Source organism: Tupaia chinensis, unplaced genomic scaffold, assembly GCF_000334495.1.
Source record: "Tupaia chinensis unplaced genomic scaffold, TupChi_1.0 Scaffold000659_1, whole genome shotgun sequence".
Classification (NCBI taxonomy): domain Eukaryota; kingdom Metazoa; phylum Chordata; class Mammalia; order Scandentia; family Tupaiidae; genus Tupaia; species Tupaia belangeri.
Window position 1 is genome coordinate 1,027,466 of NW_006160181.1, and position 11,233 is coordinate 1,038,698.

Genomic DNA, 11,233 nt, shown 5'->3' on the forward strand with positions numbered 1-11,233 from the left:
CACCGCAATCCTTTCTCCTCCATTCTCCTCTCAGGATCTTGGACATGGATGCACATGTGCCTGGCGTGAGTTTAAGTCACTGGGTCTGGGACTCGAACCGTGGTCGACTGTTTGGAAGTCCAATGACATAGCCATTACACCAACTGCTGGTCCCTTCTTTTTTTCCCTTTAAGAGTAATTTACCCCATACTTAAAGACAGATTGCCCTATATGTAATAGCTACGTACAAAAAAGTTATAAAATTGTCTGGTTTTACAATGATAAATGAAAAACATTAAAATTCTTCAATCAAACAAGATATGCAAGGATTTTTATGTTGTTGGTTTTTTTTTTTTCTTTTTGTTAAAACAGTGAGAGCAAAATAGCTTACTAGAATATAAAGATAAGAGCTGAATGAGCATGCCACTAATGGAGAAAGGGGTATTTTCACAGAATCAGTATTTTCTCCTATCCCATCTCCATTTGATGTCAATCAAAACATACCATTGGTGAGACCAGCAGTTAGTATAATGGCTAAGTTACTGAACTCCCATGTAGTCGACTGTGGTTCGAGTCCCGGACCCGGTGGCTTAAACTCATGCTGGGCGTGTGTGCGTGCATGCCCAATATCCTGAGAGGAGAATGGAGGAGAAAGGATTGCGGTGCGGCCATCCCCCCTGGGGGGTGATTTCTCACTTTCTGTCTCTCTGTCTCTCTGGCGAGTGCATGCGCCCAATAACAAAAAAACTCTCCAAAAAAACCCACAAAACAACAACAAACAAACAAGCAAACAAGCAAACAAACAAAACATACCATTGGCCATTTAGTTAAAAAAAATGCAATATGCTTGTGCACATACACCAGTTACTTTATGTACAACAAAGGAATGCGGAAGGGAAAATGGAAGCATAGAGAAAACTATACTGTAGAAGTCAGGATGTGCTGAAACCAAATTGTGGTTCTCTAATTGAGAATGTGTTCTTGGTCTATAAGAAGAGAGTTCTGGAGTAAAGTAGCAGGTTCCCTTTTTAGTAGACACCTTCTGTCTGCTGTTGGAACACATCCATTGTATCTTCATCCTCCATTTCCAACTGTGCAGGTGTGTCTGTTTCGTTGATCCACTGCCCATCAAATTAGAATCTGATCTGACTCATTGACAATTCCCATCGTCCACAACAGGCTTTCATTAGTTCATTGGTCTACTAAGCGGTGTATGCCTCTTAAACTGCACCACAGAACCATCCCGCCCCACCACCTTCAAATTAATGTGATCATTGTTCTCAGTCTTGACTCCTTCCTTGGGCTTTTTTTTTTTTTTTTTTTTTTTTTAGTTCTGAAAACCCTGTTACCTGCTTTATTTCTGAAGAAGGGTAAGAAGAGAAAAGATTCATTCAGATTTGAGGGACAGCCAAACTGAAATCAACAGTAGCAACAATGTTAGGTCTCTGGTTTTTTTCTGATCCGTAAGAGGATACTGGAACTTGTTTGAAGATTGAGAAGTTTGAATTTTTCCCTAGAGCAAGATCATCCATTTTTGCTGGGATAAAAGAATAAAGAACAATAAACTCAATAGCACCAAATGGGATTTTAACACAGAAAACAGGGCCAGGTTTCAGCTTTCAAATGCAAATTTTTTACATTAAAATATGTTTATAAATCATAGATGTTTTTCCTCTGGATTCAACCCTTCCTCCCTAACAGGAGCCTCAGGAACCTAAAGAGCATGCGCATTACTAACCAGATATACAATCCAGCCACCCCTCCAAATTGGAATCAGATTACTAATGGACTAGACTCAGGGCTGCCCCAAAGGATGGACCGCGGTAACTACTTTCTCAGGGAGAACGGATACTGCGGGTGCCACCAGAGAAGAACGTTGTGCACTGGGTCCAGGATGACTTGCACACTGTGTTCATTGCGCAGTTTCCGACCACCATGGAAGGAGAATCTTGGAACACCAGTCTCACTCTATGAAGCCGCATGTCCGCGCTCACATTGATAGTAAACAGGGTAAGTATCATTCCCATGACAATTGGAATAAAGATGAAATTGAAGGTGGTGACGTGCAGGAGGCAGCAGTCCTGGTCTGGGTTGGTGTGAACATCTTCATACTGAATGGGAGGCCGCAATCCTCCCATACACTTGCTCTTTAACCTAGGGGACTATTTTTTGAACTTGAAGTTGAACTCCCACATTGGTTCCTGTCTGTTCCCAACAATCTTTTTGCACCGGAAAAGTAAGCATTTGGAATTCTTTAATGTGTTGGGAGTGCTTTCTGGAATGGCTGGGTTCTTGGAGATTCAAGCAGCAAATGGCTCATACATACGGTACAGAGATCAGATCACACATGTCCGAGGACAGTGCAGCTTCTCCATTGACTATAGTCGCAGGCACAAAGGCAGAGAAGCATTCGTAGTGCCTTCGGTACAACCTGGTCCAAAAGGAAGCAGTGCAAGTGACAGTCCAGGCATTCTTACAAATCAGGGGGGGGTTCACAATGTCTTCAGGACGGATGTAGGAGGCCAGCAATAGCCAAATATCCATGGGATACTCTTCTCCTCCAGCCCCATCCAGGTCTTCTTTGTGCCTCTTGCTTTTCTTTTTTCTCGAGACAGCTCTCTCATGGATGCTTTCCTCCTGGGCTTGTTGGCCATGGCGAGTGCCGGAGTCTCCTGGGTTGCCTCTTGACAAAAGAGGTACCGGGTCCTCACTGGAATGAGCACACAGGCAGCACCAGGAGTGGCGGAAGAGGGAAAGGGCGCCTTTGTTTTTCGTTTTCTATAGGGCAAGAGGGGGGAGAGAGAGAAAGCACTCCCTGTGGGGATGCCCTGTCACAGCCCCTTCTCCTCCATTCTCTACTGGGGATTTTGGGCATGGTGCACTTGTGTCCAGTATGTTTTTCAAGCCACCAGTTCCAGAACTTAAACTGCCCAGTCGGTCATGTGGGATCCAGTCGCCTTAACCACCATGACACCCACAGACCCTAGAGTGTATTTTATTTTTATTTATTTATTTTCTTTACATAAAGTTTAGGAATCAGGCAAATCTGTAGCATTTATAAAATATGTGTTTAGTTGATAAAACCATAAGTCAAATAAAGAGAGTGTGGTCACAAAATTCCACAGAGTGGACATCTCAGCAAAAGAAGAGAAAGACAGTGGTTAATTATTAAATGGGGTGTGACCATGTTTTATTCTTTGACCTGGGTGATGGATAAAGGTATTAGAAATAATTCAATGAGTTGTATTTGTGTGTGTGTGTGTGTTGTTTGATGTATTTTATCTACTTTATAAAAAACTAAAAAAAACCATATGAATCACAATAATCATTTACGTCTATCTAGAACATAGAAATGAAAATAGCATGTTCTATTTTTGTGTAATAGAGGAATGGGAGTAGAGATCACAGGAACACATTCATTTTTAATTAATTATTTATTTATTTAGCAATTTTTTTTTTTTTTTTTTTGCTATAGGGCACGTGTGCTCGCCAGACAGACAGACAGAGACAGAGAGACAGAAAGCGAGAAATCACCCCCCGGGGGGATGGCCATACCACAGTCCCTTCTCCTCCATTCTCCTCTCGGGATCTTGGGCACACATGCACACGCGCCTGGCATGAGTTTAAGCCACCGGGTCCGGGACTCAAACCGTGGTTGATTACGTGGGAATCCAGCGACATAACCATTATGCTAACTGCTGGTCCCAGGAACATATTTTTATAAAATAAAACAAGAGCTGGACCTTGCAGCAGATGACTGGTGTTCCCATTTCAGAAGCTGTAGTTCATGAGGGACAGCCTCGGAACATGAGATCTAAAAATCAATCACAGGAAAATTTAAATATAAGCAATAAAAACTATTTTAGAGGATGTTGACATGGTACAAATCCAAAAGCTACAGAGGACTCAAGTGAAAATAAAATTGCTCTTCCTTCTTCACCATTCATCTCTCAGTTCCCTACTAAAGACATTACTCACAGCAGGTTTCAATGGATCCTTCACTGGAGGCTTGTCAGTAAAGTTTGGAAGGGAATGAGTGAGGGAGTCAGGGAGCACTGGTGCTGGAAAGGGTGGACATGCATGGGGAAAGGAGGCCCGGCTGGAGTGAGGTAGACTAGCGAGGAGAGGGGCTGCCCAGCTCACTGGGGGGTCACGTGGTCACCCAAGTCTGAACCAGCTGCCTTTTCTTCACAGGTGGCATTTTCATGGGAGCAGAGAGCAGGTCACTTACAGCACTTATTGGTGCAGTTTGTGAGGTGGTGATTGATACTCATCATCTCCCTCCTCTATCTCCCATTCTAGATTTTCCTCTCAGTGGCTGCAGTTTTGTTGGTCAGTTTTGTGGTTTGCTGAGATGACTCAGACCATCATCCTTAAGAGATGTGTGCTTTGGGCTCCAATACCTTTATCAGGCCTTACTTGCTGTATTTATCCATTTATGCCATGGCTCGTGACTTGCACTGCTGAATTCGTGTTCTGAGTGGGAGTGGCTGTGGATTAGAAATAAACATAAAAATAAGCACACAAAGACACACAAGTAAAGAAAAGCAGGGACTGTGTGGTCCTTACCTCTCTAACGGAGGCAGCTGCACCCCAAGCCATTCCCAGGTTTATTCTTTGAAAGGGCAAAAAGGGGGAAGGGGAAGGGGAATGCAAAGCCAGTGGTTTTCAGGTGTTAATTGGCTGAAGATGTGAAAAACCTCTGGTCCTATGTAGTCCTATGTGAATTTAATCTTCTAGGGCCTTTTCTGATTAACACAGTTTCCTTCAACAGATACAGTTCTGCAGTTTCCGTCACAGAGGAAGAACACATATTCTTTGTTAATGGCTTTCCTAAGCCTTGCAAGGACAGCCCAGAGAACCGTGTTTCTGCATATATTTAAAGGTCACCATGGTGTTACTCAGATCCAGTTGCTCCCTACACATTTACAGTTAAAACTGGACATAGGAATAATTATAGATACCCGGCAGGTCACCTGAGTGCCAAAAATATTCCCCCTCCTACACCCATTACCTAGCAGAAATCCTACATGGTGATCAGGATTAATGACCCTTCCAATAAAATTAGGCCTTGTTTTGCCTATTGGAGTACTGGTACAGGGAAGGTAATTGTTCATTGTCCCACCTGACCTGGCCCCAGTTTACTCCATGGGTTCTAAGTCTCTCAAAACTGCTATCTCCTAGGACCAGCAGCTGGTATAATGGCTATGTTGCTGGACTACCATGTAGTAGACTGTGGTTTGAATCCCGGACCCAGTGGCTTAAACTCACGCAGGGTGCATGTGCATGTGTGCCAAAGATCCTGAGAGGAAATTGGAGAAGGCAATATGGTGTGGCCATCCCCCCAGGGGGTGATTTCTTGCTTTCTGTCTCTCTGTCTCTCTTTGTCTTTCTGGCAAGCACACACACCGTATGGCAAAAACCTCTCCCCCACACAAAAAAATACCGAACTGCTATCTCCTTATATTTATGTGTAGCCATTACCCCATTATTTCTTGTGAGTTTGATGAGCATTCTGTGCAGTGAATTGTTTCCTTTATTATTGATAAAACATGTACGTGCACATGTGAGAGTGAGAAAGAGAGACGGAGGAACACTCCACGGGGTCTAGTCATATGTTATCCTATCTTTAGCCCTCCAGACCATAGATTCTGGCCACTATTGTACATGCCATGTGTGTTTCAGGTAGACAGGCTGGAAGTTGAACCACAGTTGCCATGTAAGATCCAGTTTCTCTTACTGCTGTTCCATAGAGCTGGCCCCAGGGAGTTGTTTTCATCTTTTGGCAGACAAGACAACTCGACAAAAGGAGGTAAGCTTGTCATTCTTGGTTGTCTAGATTAGAATTCAGCACTCCTGGGACCAGCAGTTAGCGTAATGGCTATATCGCTGGACTCCCATGTAGTCGACCACGGTTTGAGTCCCGGACCTGGTGGCTTAACACTCATGCTGGGCACGTGTGCATGCATGCCCAAGATCCCGAGAGGAGAATGGAGAAGAAGGGATTGCGGTGTGGCCATCCCCCAAGGGGTGATTTCTCACTTTCTGTCTCTGTCTGTCTGGTGAGCGCACATGCCCTATAGCGAAAACCTCTCCAAAAAAAAAAAAAAAAAAAAGAATTCATCACTCCTAACTCCAGTGCTGGTGCCTGAACCCCAGTTGCTCCTTCTCATCGTATGTTCTCCTATTCCAAAGAAGCATGGTGTGCTCCTACAGCTCACTTTACAAACCACTGTCCTAGACAGAGTCCCTGCAGGGATTGGGCTGGAACCAACCCTACCAGCTGGGCAGCATTTATGTTAATACTTCAGGCAAGGTCTCAGTGGTCCTTCCTAATTAAAGAGGCCACACCTGGGTAGCACAATAGGGCAGCTAATCCTCAAATCCCTTTTCATAGTGTGAAGCTGCTGCATGGATTCATTCTGGGATTCTCAGGTGATGTTGAGAAACCTCTGCATTTCTGAGGCAGGCAAGCGGGTTCAGCCCTTTTTGCTGAAACCATGTTCCAGGTACTCCCCACCACATTCACGGGCGGAAAGGTAGTAAAAATAATACATCGCCATGCTACTTTCTTGACTACAGACAGAATAGTAATAGTAAGTGCACATACAGCAGATACCACCTGCCAATCCCTCTCCCAAATGCTTTATACATTTATAGGCGATATGTACGATCATTGCCACCCCTTTCACTGATGAGACACTGAGACACAAAGATAATAAGTCCTATTATTTTTCTAGCCTGCCTGGAATCTGTGGTTTAAAAATTAAAAAAAAATTTTTTTTTGCCATAGTACACATGTGCTTGCCAGAGAGAGACAGAGAGAGACAGAGAGGAGGCAACAGTTTATTGGCTTCTGGGATCTGCTAAGTCAGGGCCTCATTGGAGACCACTGGGTTGAGCTGGACCAGGCTTGGGCTGGCCATCTCTGAGCCTCAGAATGGGATCTGGCCATGGGACTGATTGTGTAAATCAGTGGCAATTGCAGCAACACTAGAGAGAAACTCAGAAAAATTGATCTTCTCATCGTGATTAGCGTCCTTCTTCTTAAAGAACTTTTCAAAGAAATTTGGGCTCTTTCTTTCCTGTGGGGATAAGATATCAAATGAAAGAAAATTAGGTTATGATCGGGGGCTGCACAAGGTAGGGATGGCAGAGGCTACGGGAAATAAATATAACGTAAGGTTGAAGGATTGCAAAAGAGTGGGGTTGAGGTAGCCATGATGGGTAGGAGTGGTGAACCCTGGCCCTGACTGAGGTTGGCAACTCTTTGGTTCAAATGAGAGTACACAGGGACCAGCAGTTAGTATAATGGGTATGTCGCTGGACTCCCATGTAGTCGACTGCGGTTCGTCTCGGACTCGGTGGCTTTAAACTCACGCTGGGTGCATGTTTGTGCGTGCCCAAGATCCTGAGAGGAGAATGGAGGAGAAGGGATTGCGGTGTGGCCATCCTCCCTGGGGGGTGATTTCTCACTTTCTATCTCTCTGTCTCTCTCTGTCTGGCAAGCGCACGCGCCCTATAGCAAGCAAAAACCTCTAAAAAAAATAAGAAACTAAACAAATGAGAGTACACGTAGGAGGTCTGAAAGCTCTGTGCAGGTTCTGCCTGAGCCCTTCGAGTGCCCAATATTCACTCCCCTTGGCCTGACACCCTTTGGACGTTAGTGTCCAGTCATTGTCATTCATCAAATTCACCAATTCTAAATCCCCCTTTTTTGCTCTCACACTGTGATTTAATCTGTTAAATTATTTGTGCCAGTGAATTCAGCATATGCTACTGGTGAAGAGACTCAAACACTCTCTAGACTTTGAGGGTTGTTTCATTTCATTTGACATTATGATTTCTACTGTTTTACTTCTGCAAAGGGAAGATTCCAGATGGAACAGCTGAATGCAAGGAGGTGAATCTAAAGGGGAAAATTTTTTGTTGCAGATAGAAGAGAAATATTTTAAGCCACGAGACCTTTTCCTGACCCACAAATCACCATAGACTGCTGACTACCTAATTACAACTGTTAACATCTCTATCCCTCTTTACACGGTACAAAGCATTCTGCCAACTCATTAAAATGCTCATAACAACCCTGGGGAAATATGTACTATTGTCCCCACTTTACATCTAAAGTGATTAAGGCTGTCAGTACTTATAACAATGTAATAAGTGAAGGCAGGAAACTGGATCTCCTGCCCCCCACCTGGACTCTACATATTACCCACCTTGAATTCAAGGAGCAGGTTGTGCAGGAGGTTGGGGAAATGTGTGAGAGGCTAGGCAGGCCTACCAGATGGATACCTCCTGGTGAACTGGTCAGCTCATTCCTGCCTGCTGCCAGGAACGACAAGTCCCCTCCCCCCATGAAGCCCCTACTTACACAGGCCATCAGGAAGGTGGGGAAGTTCTCTGTCATCATTTTCAGTAAGGCAGGCTTGTTCATGGCGTCTGAGTCTTGAGTGTATTTGTGATACAGGTTGAGCAAGCCCAGTAACATCTTCTCAGCTTCAGTGCTACTCATCTTTGTTTTCCAATAAACTGGTGAAAGAAAAATCGTCACCTGGCTTTACTTTCCCAGGGGTGAGGGGAAATGGTCCAGGCAAGGAGTGAGGAATGGGGCTGTGGGAGACCAGGCTGAGATGGGGCAGAAGGACGAGCATTTCTTTGGTCCAAGTGAAGTTCAAATAAGGGAATAAACCTTCAAGGAAAGAACAGAGAAAGTCTTGGGAATTGTGAAGCCTAGGATGGAACATGTAGGTAGAGAAAAGAAGCCAGAGGCTGTGAAGAACAGAAGCATAAAGAGGTAGTGTCTGATGGACCTCGTATTCAAGGTGCTGGGAAGAATGGGAGTCAGCCTACAGGCCTGTTAGCACTGAAATCAGGGGTCGGACTCCTCATCCAAACATCAAGGGGCCAGTTGGTGATGCAGTGGTAACACAAAAGGACCCATCTGAGAAAGATCCTGGGTTCGCATCCCAGGACCTCTCTGAGTGGACGGAGCATGTACATGCCCATAATCTGAACTTGGGCTGACTGAGGCTGGGAGTGGGTGGATTGCGATGTGACGACCTTTTTGAGTGCACCTCTCTCTCTCTCTCTTTGTCTCTCTCTCTGATGAAATAAATAAATAAAATCAACTTAAAAGAAATCACCAAGAAGTAAGGAGCAACAACTTCTTGCTCTCCCAGAGTCCTATGTGCTCAAATATACTACGAAGAGCCCAAACAGTGGCCCATCAGTGTGGAGCCACTAAGAAGCTAACAGTCACCTGTCAAGGGGTGACTGTTATTTATTTTTTGCCCACCTTATTCCGTGGGATCTCTTGGACCTCTGAGATCATGTCTGCTCATGACAGTGCTTGAGAGACACTGAAGGCTCTGCCTAGCCCTGCATGTGGGGAGTATCCCTTGCTCCCAGTCAGAGCACCCACTCACCATTATTCTGGACACATTCTGTGGTCCAGCCAGGCAGCTCTCCAGAGTCCTATTAGAGTTGAGGCTGGTTTGGCAAGTGTTGTCAAAGGCACGGGTTGCAAGTGGAACCCAGAAGGTAAGGAGGAATTTGTTTAGGTACTTGTAGAGCGGACTGTCCTTTTCCAAGCTTTGCATCATCATGAGTCTCAGAGCTGGGACAAAGGGCATATTACAAACATGCAGGCTCTGACTCTGAGCCCCACTCCCAGGACCTCTGAGCATCTGAAAGAGACCTGAACCCAGAAAACCAGAGGATTCCACAAGCCACAGAGAAGGTAGGATTAAGGACTATAGAGGGTAGAAGTGGCTCTGGGAATCCTAGACTTGGCTCTGTCCACAGTTGCCTATGAACAGATCTCCCCAGCAGTTCTTCTGTGCAGGTCTCTGGGTGCCACAGAGCTACCAAAGTCTGAACAGAAAGGATATAGATGGCCCAGTCCAACCCCTCATTGTCCCGAAGAAGCTGAGACCTGGAGATAGAAGAGGAACGATTCTATGAGATGCACAGTCCAGTGGGGTACAAGAAACCTGAGCCTCCTGACTCCCAGCCCAGGGTGTTCTCCTGATGCGAGCAGGAAGCAAAGCCAGCAGGAAATTATACCTCAGACCTCAAAGACGCCAAGAGGCATAAGGGGACTCACCAGATCTTGACAAGGAGGTGCAGAGGAGGAGGAGAAATGAACGATGTGCATCAGGGTGAAGAGGGGTTCCTTTTATGATGCTCAGATCTGGGCTGGGCGAGGGATGGGAGCTGGGGACGTGTCCCATCCACTGCCCAACATGGCACTGCACTGGGTGGGGACTTGCACCCTAAATCTGCCCCCTAGCTCAGTGGTGCCACCCAACCCAGACCTTTCTAAGTCCTGTGCGGCTGCAATGACAGTGACAGGGGGAAGATGACAGGCTGCTTTGCCCCAGGAAATAAAGCATTTGGGGATTTGCAAGTATTAAACCAGAGTCTCTATTATATATGTAATGAGTCATTTGATTAACTTTCATTAACTGTCAATAATGCAGAAGTGGCTATCATAAGTGACAGGTTTCCACATGCCAGACAGTGTGCTTAGAGTTTAGAATTCATGAAGGTCTCATTTAATTCTTGGGAAAATTCTGTGTGATGATATCGTGATCTCAGTTTACAGATGTGGAGCTGAGAGTTCAGGTAGACTTCCTGAGTATACCTAGTAACCAAAGTCCTATAGACTCTGAAGCCCAGCTTCTAGCACTAACTAAGCAAAAATCCCAAGTCACTGTTGTGTTAGTCTCTGGGCTGGGCGAGTGGGGCTACTCCAGGGCCTGCCCCACAGGACCCCACTCTGGGGCAAATGCTGTGTACACAGCAGAGTGACCAGGGCTCTGACACCTCCTCTGCCCTGGCTGTTCTATGGGCTCCAGGCCCCAGGCAGCAGACAGGGGGCCTCGGTGGTCTCCAGAGACACACTCTTGCCACTTTCTCATTTTCTCTGTCTCTCTCTGGGAAGTGCATGCACCCTGTTGCAAAACCTAAAAAAATAGATAAAACTTTTTTCCCTATTGAATTGTCTTGAGACCTTTGTTAAAAATCAGTTTGGTGTATGCTGTTGGGCTTATTTCTGCATTCTTTAGTCTGTTTCCATTGGTCTATGTGTCTTTTGTGCCAGCATCATGCAGTTTTGGTTATTGTGTCATTGTGTTATATATATATTATATTAATTATATTATATTTAACATACTATTATATTAAATATTAATTATATTTATTATATATATTAGGTTTTGGATATAGGGCATGTGCGCTCACTAGAGAG

General features: G+C 45.0%; 1 pseudogene; it reads right to left on the reverse strand.

Annotated features, from left to right (window-relative positions):
* Nucleotides 1-1,806: 1,806 nt before the first annotated feature.
* Nucleotides 1,807-8,494, reverse strand: LOC102485668 (transmembrane protein 183B-like; annotated as a pseudogene).
* Between the last annotated feature and the right edge of the window lie 2,739 nt (nt 8,495-11,233).